Source organism: Vulpes vulpes, chromosome 11 (assembly GCF_048418805.1).
Source record: "Vulpes vulpes isolate BD-2025 chromosome 11, VulVul3, whole genome shotgun sequence".
Taxonomy (NCBI): domain Eukaryota; kingdom Metazoa; phylum Chordata; class Mammalia; order Carnivora; family Canidae; genus Vulpes; species Vulpes vulpes.
Genome location: NC_132790.1, coordinates 97,514,841 through 97,528,967, shown reverse-complemented (window position 1 = coordinate 97,528,967; position 14,127 = coordinate 97,514,841). Strand labels below are relative to the sequence as shown.

At 41.8% G+C, this 14,127-nt stretch overlaps 1 protein-coding gene across 37 annotated transcripts in view; it reads right to left on the bottom strand.

The window, feature by feature from the left end:
* Positions 1-10,031: 10,031 nt before the first annotated feature.
* MBNL1 (muscleblind like splicing regulator 1) overlaps positions 10,032-14,127 on the bottom strand; it is a 204,081-nt gene continuing 199,985 nt past the window's right edge. For 36 of the 37 annotated variants that reach the window (XM_072727181.1, XM_072727190.1, XM_072727194.1 and 33 more), the window contains one exon: positions 10,936-13,492. The gene's annotated coding sequence lies outside the window, so the exon portion shown is untranslated. Of the gene's footprint in view, positions 13,493-14,127 lie in introns of all 37 variants that reach the window. The other variant, XM_072727192.1, reaches the window with a different exon arrangement.

Genomic DNA, 14,127 nt, shown 5'->3' with positions numbered 1-14,127 from the left:
AGGTCATATGGTATTTTTCTTTCTCTGTTTGACTTATTTCACCTGGTATAATGCCCTCGAGGCCCATAGGCCCATCTATGATCTGTATTGTCACAAATGGCAGGACTTCATTCTGTCTCATGCTTGAATAATATTCTATTCTATCCTCCTCTCTCTCATTATCCATCCATCCATCTCTGAACATCTAGGTTGTCTAGATGTCTAATGTCTAATGTCTTAGTTATTGTAAAAATGCTTCAATGAACATGAGGATGCAGATATCTTTCATTTCCCTCAGATAAATACCCAGAAGTAGGATTGCTACACTGTACGGTAGTCCTGCTGAGACCAGCCTAGGGAGGTGGGAATGGGAATTGGGTCTGGAGGAATGGGGGACCACTCCGTCTCCAGGCTGGACAAGAGGTCCTGGATCTGCCTCACTTTCCTCTTATGGGACCTCAATCCCTCCTGCTCACTGGGCCACACAAACCCCAAACCTTGCTGCCCCGATGCAGAGGTGAGGGCTGGGCTAGGTATGTGAAGGCAGTGGACAGGGAGCCTCGGGGAGTTAGGGAGCCTAGGGTAGGGCCCACAGTGTGGAGGCAGTGGCAGATACCTGGGCAATTCATTCCTGGAAGCAATGACAACGGAGAGAGCCACACCTCCCAGGGCAATTGCAGTGCTCCATGGGATGGACCAGGAACCCTTTCCAGGACACTTGACTGGCCATGGGCTGGGGGGTTAGGCAGCATTTTCTGGCACATGGCAGTCTCCGAGCTCCTGGGCTCTGTGCTTCTTCACCAGCTCCATGGACTCTGTGTGTGGGCCGTCCCAGCTTTAAGACCACCCTGAGGATGGGGATGGCCTCTCTGTACTCACCTGGCTTGATTGGCGCCTTGACGTTTCTGAAGAGTGCGGTGATCTTGCCCATTTCTCCTTCCCAGCAGGCCTTGTGGCAGCCCTTCTACAGCCCAGTCCCAGTACAAGGGCCCATCACTCTACCTACCAGAAGGTGGCCCTCCTGCTACCTTCTGACCAGGCTCCCCATGCTCAACCTCACCCCCACCAAATAGTAAAATGAAGCCCCTCTCTCCCTCACTACCCCTTACCCTCCCATGCAAAATGCAGACACCAAATAGCAAAATTCATGGCTTCTTTAATGGCTGCTTGGGCTTGGAGTCTCTGGTGGCCTGGCTGAAAGTCTCCTGGAACTGTGCTGGAGCCTGAGTCCTTCGGACCCTCTCCTCCTCGCCCTCTTCCCTTCACAGTGTCAAATGGTCCTTCCCACTTTCTCCCACTTTGTCCCCAGTAAGAATGTTTTTTTGCATGTTTCATCCATCCTGGCCCAGACTGCTCGGGATCTTAATCCTGACAGTGATGTCTCATAACCAAGAACTGGTTTTCCTGTTTCTAGTTTGGCCTTCACAGATCCTCTTGCCAGTGGCAACCAGAATATTCCATCTGGCCTCTGAAAGCACAAAGTCTTTCCTGAGACTCTTGAGGTCTCCGTGTCTTCGTGATCCCATTCCAGCCTCTCCAGCTTTCCCATTTACCTTGCATTTTAGGCAATAATGACATGAATGTCTCATACTCACTTCCTCTGTGTTTAGTTACAGTGGCCTCTTCCTCCTGGGATGCCCTTCCCTCATCCCTCCCCAGATATTATGGCTTACCTGGTTGGCACCCCCTCCAGGAGAGCTTCCCACACCACCTGAAGCTAGATTTAGTGCTGGACCCCACCAATAACCCCATCCCCTACATGCTTCTAGGTCCTATATGTTAAGCCTTGGTACCTTTTTCCTCACCTGAACCATGACCTCCACCAGGGCAGGAGAGAGGCGTGCAACTCTGTAAGCACGCACGTAGCCCAGAGCAATCCTTTGATAAATATTTGTTCTTCAGCTGAAAGTGTTAGACTCTAGTGATTCGTTAATTTGCCATCTTTCGAAACTCTCAGAATAAAGAGAATCGATTAGTTTGTTCAAGGGTTTTGCAATTATGGGACGACAAGTGGTTTGCAATTTGGAAATTAATAAGGTGAAGCAGCAGCCTCCCAGAGTTTTTTCATCTCACAATCATGGGGAACCTCCACCCACAGGGTCAGCCAGAGAAGAAAAGTAATATCAAATTAGGATCAGTCCATTTTCCATGGATAACAAGGCTGGAGGAAAAATTAAAATGTGGGTATAATGATTAAATTGAGGTCAAAACGTGGTAGTGACCTAGTGTACTCACTCACCCCTAAATAGTCATGCTTGAAATAAGATTAGTAAATAAGTCCTGTCCTTTGGAGGTTTTTTTTTTTTTTTAATGTAATGAGTAAGCATTTTAATATCTTTTTTTTTTTATGTCTGTCTCAAAATATTGTAACCACTTATCCAGGTACACGGTGGGGATGCACTTGATATTGGCAAGTCAGATTAACTTAAAAAGATGCCCACATTCTGCTGACACATCGATCAACTCAGGTTAAAGAAACAGGATTAACAGATTTGGGGGCACCAAAAAACTCAGGCGATGATCACATCTTTGACTTAACACACTGAAGGACTGGATATTGTGCGACTCTGGAAGGCAAATAATACTTTCCTTGTATATATATATATTTTTTTCTTTATTAGATGAGTGTGATAAAGCTTTTAGAAAGTTGCATGACATGGGAAAACTGTAAAGTTGGGATGATCTGTGTTCCGTAGACCCATCATCTTCTGGCTCTTTCTTCCCCATTGCTCTTAGGGATCAGGGATGGTTCTCTATCTTTTCCATTGCAGTTTGCATAGTCTTCTGGGATTTAAATGATCAGTTTGAATTGTGGCTATTTGTTGACATCCGTCTTCCCAACACTTCTTTGTGTTCTTGGAGCACAAAGACTGATTCAGATTAAATGTATCATCCTCAGTGTCTACCACAGTGCACTGCCCAGATTAGCATTCTTTAAATTCTTACAGAAGAGAGAACAGGGGAAAAAAAAAAAGGTGAAGACAGGGTGGGAGAGAAGGATGGAGAGAGAGACAGAAGAAAGAATTGAAGTCATTTTCCCACGAAGCCTCCTAAAGCATTGAGATCTCATTAACTGTAAAATGGAAAATTTTCTCTCTTATTCACGGGCTGTTAATGAGCAGTGAACAGGTGGGAAAATTGTTTGTAGGGGGATGGAGTCGGGTTTCCCAGACCCTTTCAAGTCCCATCAGATGAAATAATCGTCCAATATACCTTTTCTTAGGAGGGTTCTGCTGGGAGCTGAGGAGATGAAAATTATGATCAGAGCTCAGAGCCTTGTGAAATAATATGAAGGGGACGGGAAGGAAGAAAAATAAACCAACTAATTGAAACAAGATAAATATATTAACACGCACTCAGACTGTAGGCGTATCTTCTGTAGAAATCAATTTCTGCTGCAATTCTTATAATTTGTTCACAAATAAGTGGCTTGTGTGCCTCCTCTGCTCCGCTGTTGATGCTAATTAACACAGGCTAGAGGTGCCTGGGAAAAGGAATATATAAATAAAAACAGTTCAGCAGATGAGAGGGAAAGACATTTGCATGCAAGGCCACAGACTCTCAGTCTCAGACTTAGAAATCTTTGAAAGGAGGTAAAAATACCATAAAGGTTGGTTCTCTCACCACAGACAGACTCCTCGTAAGGATCTGTCCCTAAGGTATAGCACACATCCCACAATACCCCTTCCTACATCCTCCTCTCCCCAGATACTGAGTTTGGTAATCACAGCTTTTACTCAAGAAGGAAGGAAATTTCATTAAACACACTCTAAATGCCTCTACTGGGTGGCACGGTGAGAGGGTCAGAGTGGGCTGTGGGATTGGAAAGAACCCACCCCTTCTTGTCGCCAGACTGGGTCTCAAAAAATCGAAAGCACTGAGATCCTCTCTATCTTCCTAGATTCTCAGAGGTTGAGTTGTTTTCAGGGCCTGAAAAAGCAGCATCCGATAGAATGTTCCAGAGCCGCACTGTCAACTGCAGCGAGGAGAACGATTTAATTAAAATCCAAGCAAACCCACGTTCACCCAGGGCTTGCTCCTTGCAGAACTTGGTACGGTGCACCTGGGGCCGGCCGGAGGGGACTAAAACTTGTTCCTCCCCTCCTGGTAAGAGAGGAGGAGAGGATTGTGAATCTTCTCCGGGGAGATTCCGATGCATGAAAAATGATCCACCTGCCCCGTCAGGGAGGATAAAATAGGGATGCAGACGGAGGTAAGAGCAATCAGCCCTGCAAAGATAGAGCGAGAAACAAAGAGTGCTTGCTTCGTGGCATCAGGAGGGAAGAAAAGAATGCTTCTGGGGGCGGGGGCATTTCATGGAGCCCAAAGGATGAGTCCCAAAAGGTGTGTGGCCCAGGTGAGGAATGCTAGGCCTCCTTCCCTCCTTTCAGGTCTGCTCGAATGCCACCTCCCTGGAGAGCAGTGACTTGTCCTCATCTCCCCGGTTAATGCAGTTGCCCTGCCAGCAGATTTCCCACAAGTATATATGGCCTAAGATATACTTATTTGTCTTTTTCAATAAAAGTATAGATTCACCAGTTTTGATGAACCAGGGTGTCTTTTGGAGGGCAGGAGGGTGAGGAGATACCTACCTATTAAACAAATAGATTAATCCGTCTCTCTCTCTGTGTCTGTGTCTCTCATGTGTCTCCCATGAATAAATTTTAAAAATCTTAAAAAAATTTAAAATGGAAAACTGTGCTATAAATAGGACATAAATTGAGAGTGATGGCATCCCAGAAACGAGGTAGGGTTTTAGAGAATGGTGACCCCAAGATGATACTGAGAGGAGTTTTATTTATCAAAATCCTTTTCCGATTCTTCCCCAAAGCAACATACCTATTTTACTGACGTGGCAAGGTATTTTATAGAATTTTCAACTAACAGTGATAGTTAAAGTGCACGTTTTAGAGGACGCGTTAATATTCTGGATTGAGTAAACTCAGTCACTTACAGGGGCGGATGGTCTAAGGAGCAACGTAAGTGACTCAAAGGAAAGAAATAAAGGAAAAATAAAGGAAGTAATTTAAATCAAAAGTAACAAATGTTTACGAAAACAATTAGATTTTAAAACCCAGAAAATTTAAAGAGCCTCCTATAATCCTACCACTAAAATTACTTACCCATGTAATCAAATCAGTTTTGAAAAAATGCTTTTTAAATACATAACACTCCATTATACGTTACTTAGTCGTTTTCTAACGATTGAAACAAAGACTTCATTACAAAAATATGCTGTCATTAACGTAATCACACATATTTTTTTTTTCAATATCCAGATTACTTCTTAAGGGTAAAATGGTTTGGGTAATGAGCAGGGTAGTCGTATTACTATATTCAAAAGGAGCGTCGTTTTCATTTAATGCTATTCTCAATTACTTTGTGATGCAGTTAGAGAGCTTGGGAGACTTGTGGGACGTGGGAACTAACGGCCCGGGCTGTATTCGGGGTCCTAGACGCCTGCGTTAGTCATTACACTGTGAGCCTGAGGCCCTGCATGGGTCCCTGCGAGCCTAGCGCAGTGCCTGGCACATAGTTCGAGCCTCACTCCAGTTTCTAGAGCTCAGTTCACACTAACGTCAGCATCTAAAATAAGCCTGTGACAAAAAAACGATCTGGAAAGATTCTCTTGATAAACATAACACATATTAGGAACACGTTGTCTAAAGGCACATTTCTTAAGTGATGATTAAGGCATCCCTTCTTGGGCCTGCAAGTACTCTCAGGCCCAATTTAGAGGCGGGAAAATTCAAATAATACTTAAGCCGAGACACGTCCAAACTGTCACCTTCGGGCTGACCTGACGTGGGGATGATGATCTGAGGGTCCTGTCGTGCTGGAAAATGAAAGACAAGTTTTCGAGCTGAGTCAAAAAAGTACCTGATTCGTCTTGGGGACGTTCACTGCACGTGCAGAAAGGAGCAGGGGCCGAGGGAAAGGCACAGCGGGGGAGAGGAGGCTTCCTGACTCAACAGGGAAGGAACCGCAGGTAGCACAGATCGACAGGGTGCACACCTGGCTCCTTGCAAAGGGAAGTGTCACCGAAACCCCGAGCTGGTGGCCAAAGGGAGTCCGCGAAAGGGCGGGAGAAGAGCCGTGGCAGGTAACAGGTGCCCAGTGCGGGCCGCGCGCCAGGCCCTGCTCCAAGCACCTTGCGCAGATTCACCCAAGAGTTGCCTCCACGGCAACCGGATCAGAAGGTCACAGGGGGTAGGGACCGAGCATCAGCACCTTTTAAAAAATCCGTCGGATAATTCCCAACCGCAGCAAGGCCTGGGAACCACTCCCTGACCCCGCGAGGTGAGTATTCCTGTTAGGGTGTCCGTCTCACTAGGGTGGAAACTGAGTCACGGAGAAGGAAGGGACCGCAAAGGGTTGAAGGGTTTGAGAGATGAATGGGGGATCTGGTCCCAGAGCCCTTGATCTCAACCGCCGTAGTATGGTCATTTCTAATGTGGAGCTTGGATTTCTGTGAATTTAAGGACATTTTCAACACACGTCTTAAAAAACATCATAGGAGGTTCTAATCTCTTCCTACGTGGTTTGTTTCCTACCGGCATCGGTGGTACTGGTCTCCCTGGGGGGTACCTGTCTTTACCATGCAAAAGGCCCCGGTTCCTTAGCCTCCCCCCACCCCAGATGTCACTACTTCCAGTGCTCTTTAGGGCCGCCCCCCTAAGTTCACAACAGGGAACTGGTTGCCTTGTGACAAAAAGGGGGCCCGAGGGAACATACACTAAGGTGCTCTCTGTTCCTGAGACCCCATTCAGGGCCCAGATTTTTTGACTGTTGGTTTGTTAGATGCCAATTACTGTGGCTTCTTTTGCTCAGCCTCTGCCGCAGGCCTCCAGCTCCTCTTTCGTCCTGAACCGAAAGTCACCCTAGATCCTGGGGCTTCAGGGAGGAGGGGGTGAGGGAGGGAGGGACGGAGGAAGGAGGGGGTGCTCTAGGTTTTCTGCTTAACTTTCTTACTATAGGACTTCAGGCAAGAGGCTTGTAATTCCTTCCAGACTAGTGGACTGTGGGCCATTCTAAGTGGGCTTTGGAGAGCTGCTTGGCTATACATTTTTGGCTCCTTGGCACGTCATTGCCCCAAATTTCAAGGATGTACTTCTGCCCAATGCTCGCTTATTTCTAGACCTTCAGAGCCACCGTGGCTGCTGGTGTCGAAGTCTATGACGAACTCGATGTTGGCCTGTGACCCTATGCTGTCTGCATGGGCAATCTTGGTTGTAGCTCTCCTTGTCCAGGCAACTGCATTTCAGTTGCAATTTGGGGGGGGGGGGCAGGACTCAGGACCTAACTCCCTCCCCAGAACTGTGTATCTAGGGCCAAAACGGATTTAATAAACTTGGGCCTGAGGAGTCACACAGAGGCGGGACCCTCCTATGGAGATGTTTCCTTCCATGGCTGCTTTTTTAGGTCCAAGGAGACCTAACACGGCCGAGGCCCAGGAAGTTGCATGGGCTACAAGCTCCCTCCAGCCAGACCGTGCCGGCAGGTGGAATCACGCAGGCCCACCTGAAGCTGAGCCGAAGCCGGCCACCGAGCTCTCGCAGGCTCCGAGGTCAGGGATTCCACACCCCCAGCTCCGCCAAGAGGCCAGTGGGACTTAGAGCTAACATAACAACCCAGGGGCTTCCAACCACCCTGAATAAAGCTCCTGGTTGGTTTTCTCTCGAAAAAGTAAGTCTATGCTTTGTCGTTATTGAAGCCCAGTTAGGGAGAGAGCGACTGATCACTCTGGCTTCAGGAAATCGTTTCTGAAAGACCTTTATCAGATCAGTAGTGGGAACAGATTTAATCTGTGTTCTTACCTGCTATTTTTTTTTTTTTCTAAAATGGTAAATTCAAGACCAGGCTATGTTTCCTTTTAGTTCCCAACATCTAATTGGCAAAAGAAAAAAAAAAATTGGATGAACAAAGAAAAAGTCCTTACAACAAAAAAAAAAAGGATTGAAATGAGGGGGGTCAGGTTCCTCAGAAGGCACACAGGGCAGGACCTGCCCTTGGTTGCCTGGGACGCTTGACGGGGGCCGGGTTAAGACAGAGCACCTGAGGGTGACAGGCCTCCCCGGCAGGTGCCGGTGACTTTGAGGAGCATGGCAGTAGTGCTGGGGACAAGGAGAGCTCCCAAGCCCCAGGCCCAGGTCAGGCCCAGCACACATCTGGATTTCATTCTTCTGGGGTTCAGAGCACACCAGACCTTTGGGAGGACCTACTGTCCAAGTCCTGGGGACTTGGGAAAGGGAGAGCTGTGGCCCAGTGTGGCCTCACGCCGCCACAGGCTAAGGAAGCTTCCAGATTTTCCACCCGCCCCAAGTGCTGCTGGGGCCAAGGCCCCTTCTGGGGATGGTTGGGACCAACAGCAAGAATGACGAGCTGGTGGCTGGGCCAGTGCCGCCTCAAAGCCATTTCAAGGAGGCCCAGTGTTGTCCTGACAGATCAAGAGATCTCAAAACAAATCGCTTGACATTTAAATCCGTTTGACAGTTTTGGACCTCTCGGTGATGTCAATACAGTAGCCTTTAAACATTTAAAGCCCAGACCTTCCAGGCTTTCAAAAGTTTCCAAATCCTCGAGTAACAGGACAGCACCCTAGACTCTCCAGAACACAGAGCACCTCGAGATTAGGGTGCTGCCCCAGACTCATTCGAGAAGGGAGTGAAAGCGAGTAGAAAAGTCACAAAATCCTGCTGCTGAGCGTCCCACAGGTTGGGCGAAGGAAGCTCCGTTCAGGGTGTGCCCCAGTGACATCCTAGATGGCCACAGGTCCCTGACCTCCGCAGGAATTCCCAAGTGAGAACTCTGTGAGTGTCAAGGGCCTGTAAGGAAAGCACAGCTCTAGCAGATGATTTTGCTCCCCAGATAAGAAACTAATGACGTCTCAGATGGGGTCCCCTCCTGCGAGCTGAGGACCCCTGGTGGTCCCCACACTAATAGCTCCCCTGGGACAGTAAGTGCTGTCTGGAAAAGGAATATAGGAAACACCCTTTTTCTGTTGTGATTAATAGAATACAGGATCGCTTAAAGCATTTAAAATGTGACAATGGCTGTTCGTTTACTATAATCCGTTTTCAGTTCAAAGATACCCAAAATACTTACGACTATTGGAGAGAGTTGGATGTCACCCAAGATTGCAAACTCCTGCTGTAGATACTTCTCTCCAGGCCAGCTACTCTATGTTTTGTTAAGTGGCCCTGGAATAATTGGGTCCACTGAGAATAACAGAAACGTTCTCTAGAACTCAAATAGTAACAGAATTGTATTAATTATGAATAATATACTTACTTTGATCGAAGTTTTAGAGAAACAAAACAACCTGCAACCCGCCCCCCCCCCCCTCCAAGATCTACAAAGGAGCATTTGCAGCCTTTGGCCAAATATGAACTGGCCATCACCTAAAATGGCCCTGAATGAACAAATGAGCCAATTTCCTCGTATGGGAACTTTGGCTTTCGCTGGCTCTTAGTGGAAATGGCAAAATGCAAAGGTATATGGGATCCTACACCTTCATTTCAACCAAAATTTTAAGTCATTGTTTAAAAAATTCAAACACACACACACACACACATACACACAAGTGACGGCACGGCCTGGCTCAGCTGTGTGTGTGACCTCTTTGATCCCCTGAATCAATGATTATTTCATTACTGAAATGTTCCCTTAAATGGCCAGGCTTGCAGGGTTAGCCTCCTGGGGAAGTCCAACGCAAAACAGCTCTTTGCCACAAAGACAGTGGCTCTGGAACTGATAGAAGAGAATCCCCCCCCCCCCCACCTTTTGCTCAAAATAATATTGGAGAGCATATAAGAGCATCATGCAAGGGGTGGGCAAGATTTTTCAGAAAATACCGGGCAACACGTCACACGATTCAGATTCTCACTCTTAGTACCAAAGGAGAATTAGTGAGAAAAATAGCGAATGTCTTCCTCACAATCAGTTAAAACCAGATAATGAATTTTCCTATCAATATGGTCCGAAAGACAGGCAGGCACGGATACTCGAAACGCGCAAAAAAATAATTTACTCTCCAGTCTCAGATACACAAATATACTTAAGAAAGAGAAGTTTTATTAGGGCAATTTCACTTTATTTTTCCATACAGCAAAGTCAACTATCGCAGTAATAATAAAATAAGCATAAAACAAATTGCAGCCCAAGACAAAATACATAATTTTAAGCAACTACAAGCAGAAAGTAAGTTGTGATTACATAATAGTAAAACCAAGCACATCTGTCCTTTCAGCAGATGAAGGCTGTAGGGTTGCGGATAAGTGCAACATGATAACCAGCTGGAGTGAAGGCTGGATACACTAATTCATTAAACGAGTGCCCATTATCACATTTGCTTTTTTGAGTGCTCGAGTTGAAAATTAAAACCGTGAAATTTGAACTGTGTTTTATTTTTTCACCTGCTGAAAGAACAGGATCCTACGGCAATTAAAAAACAATCACATAACAACTATAGCTACGGTGTGCTGTTTGGTTTGCCTGTTTATGGTTTAAATTTTGTGAAAGTCAATACTTGTTTTGAAGATTTTTTTTTTTTTGTGAACAATAAACCACTGAAATTGGCAGAAACTGATTTGTATAATATATGTCCTTAGTATAGTTCTTTCTCTCTTGCTTTTTTTTTTTTTCCGTTGAAGTTTTAAACATGCAGTAGTTTTGAAAAATGTACGGAATATCTGATCCATGATTTCACCTTAATGGTTGAAGTACCTGCTATTTTTGGTAATGATCTTCAGGCAGATTTGGCCCAATGGAGTTTTTGTCAGTCATGAGATCTCGGAAGGATGGCATATCTTTCCAGCTGAAAAAATCCTGGCAAACTACAAGCTGTCCACAATAAAGCAAAGCAACATGTTTGAAGGGGTATGGAGTGCTAACTCTGTGCCACTTTTGCAAGCAATTTTGCTCAGTCTGTCATTTTATTAGCCTTAACAAAACTCCTTGTAATTATAGACGTTTTTATTCAAAATAAGATCTTACTATTATACAGGTTTCTCTCTTTTGACTATATACAGAAGTGCAAAAAGTCAACCTTCTCTCTAGACGTTCCAACATGCTAAATTGCAGCATAATCAACCCTCAAGAGTTTGCACACGCGCTATAATTCTCATTACGTAAACTTTGAGTATTTGGATTATCAACAAAAAGTCCCTTGTTCTATTTATTGATTATGCAGCTTATTTATAACAAGGCCTGATATTCAGGGATTTCAAAAATATTAAACAATACTTTAACATTTGAAATGGATACAGTAGAAAATAAATTTTATTCTAATATCTAGGATCTAGATCTTCTTATAATAACTAATTACAAACAAAATAAATCATCAAAATATTACTCAATTGTCTGCCAGGATTGTTGCGATAGCAACAACTTAACTTCTTACTTAGCAATGATTATATATTTATAAGATATCCATATAAAAGATCTTTGTTCTTTTTAATGAAAACTAGACAAGAACTAACAATGACTGACATTCTTACACTTTAATATTAAATCAGTAAAATATAAATCATTTAGTTAACAATAATACGAATATTCGTATGACACTACATGTAATTTAAAACTGAGTATGTTATGAAGGAAAAACTACTTTAATTTTTTTTTTTGTATTTTGAAAAATTCATCGGTAAAATCTAATAAAACAATAGTCTATAAACTGAAATGGTATTCAATTGTTAATAGAAAATGAAATCTAATAAATGTAGGAAATGAAAAACTACATTTTAACAAGAAAAATAAGTAATATTCTATAATGTAACTAACTACAATAACATGTGAAGTCACCATTACTCTCTTAACATGATTGAAATTACATTGGTATGGGTTCCAACCCGTAATGTAATAATCTAAGGCTTTAATAGATGTACAGTACAATCAGTAAAATCAACACATCAGTCTTATATTAGAAAGCATCTCTCTCAAGCATAAAAACTTGCAGTAAACTTGGAAGTATGGAAAGTTCTATAACTGAACTTTCGCTTCTCCCATTCCATACTATAACTACCAGTGACCTGGCCCCTACTTCAGCAATTTTTAGAACTGCTGAACAGAGCAAAAATATCCTTTACTAGCTGCAACATCCAAACCACAAAAAAGGAATTCCTTTGGATGAATCCATTCTTAAAAACTGAATGCACATCTATTTTTTTTTAATTTTGTAAAAGGCTTTCTAAGGCTATAAGCAGTTAATCTGAACAAAACAAAACAAAACAAATCACATATAAAATTCACCCATGTACTTAACCCACCCAATTACTAGGTTAATTAAACATTTCCCATTTTCATATTTTGGTTTATCATGCATCTGATGACAGTGCTGCTTTCTTCTTTGTTTAGAGTCACTATTTTAAATGTGACTGTGATGAAGCATTTAAGCAAATGTGAAACCATTTTTGCAAAGCATTTATAGTCTTTTGACTTTTGACAGAGCTATAAATAGAAGCAAAATAATTTCCTCAAACATTTTTCTTTTGTTATCGTGTCTCAGAAATGGCATATCCCTTTTGAATAACATGTTATACAGTATAGTATGCATAAATATTACACTACAATGCATTAAAATAATTTTATATATATATCTATTATATATATCTCCAGTATGTGTGAGTTTATCTGTATCGAGAGTTTGTGTTGTGCTGTCTATTGTTACCGTAGAGTTAAATTGGCCATTTCTGAGACAGCTTTGGTTTCCAAAAAAAAAAAAAAAAAAAAAATGATAAAGAAAAAGAAAGAAAAAGAAAAAAAAGAATGGTGCCCTTTGACTGATTAGTACTAGCAAATAAGCAACAAAATGTGGCTCTGAAAACAATAACACTGAAGAAATAATACTCTAATTTGATGTACAGTCTATGGCACTTCATGAGAATCCTTAACAACATGGTACTTAAAGCCATGATGTGCTTTAAAAGATACACAGTTGTGGTTTTGCTTGGCACATTCATCTCTGTCAGATCCCTCCCTCACCACATCTTAAAATCTATTACATTAAAAATATTACTCTTAAACAAAAATGACTGTGCATGCACGCTCTCATCTATAATGGCAATTTTAAATACAAGGTGCACCTTTGTTATTTGTAAACCTTGAAAGAAATAAACTTATTTTTAAAAAATTATATCTTGGTCTACAGACGTACCAATACATAATAGAATCATGGTTACACCATAGTCTGTCTTTTCCAGATGGCATGAATAGATAGGAAACGAATTAGGTATGCATGTTTTAATGCATAACTCTGTGCTAGAAAAGAAAGACAATGTTGTTCTTTTAGACAGGAGTATCACCTCAGCACAAATATCAATTAAATGTACAAAGTGTATAGGCAACAGTGTGCAGTGGATTTCCATGTTGTCTTTTCTTCTGGGTAACATGCAATATGTGGATGTCTTGTGGCTGAGGGGTTTTTGTGTGTGTTGCTTGACGGTATATACAATATGGCTAATGACCTCGTCCTTTACTCTAACCAAGCACACTGTCCTTTCCTCTTTAGTATGATCTACAAGGGAAAAAAGAGATAATCTTTGTTAAAACAGACAATAAAGCAGTCTCCAGGACATACTTACTATGAAAATCGCATTTCTTGATTTAAAGTACACGTTATGTCGTTGTATCTTCCCATAAAAACAACAACAACAACAACAAAGGCTTCACAAGTGCAAGTGGACCTAAATGTACAGCTCTAAGAGAACGGAAGGACATGCAAGGCTTAATAAAACTGGGGAGAAATAAAATATAAAATAAATAAAATAAAATAAATAAATAAAATAAAATAAAAAATAAAATAAATAAAATAAATATAAAATAATAAAATAAAATAAAATAAAAAATAAAATAAAATAAAATAAAACAAAACAAAACATAAAATAAATAAATAAAATAAAATAAAATAAAAATAAAAAATAAAAAAATAAAATAAAATAATAAATAAAATAAAATAAAATAAAATAAAATAAAATAAAAATAAAAAATAAAAAAATAAAATAAAATAATAAATAAAATAAAATAAAATAAAATAAAATAAATAAAATAAAATAAATAAAATAAAATAAATAAAATAAAATAAAATAAAATAATAAAATAAAATAAAATAAAATAAAATAAAATAAAATAAAGCAAGCTGGGGGCTCTGCT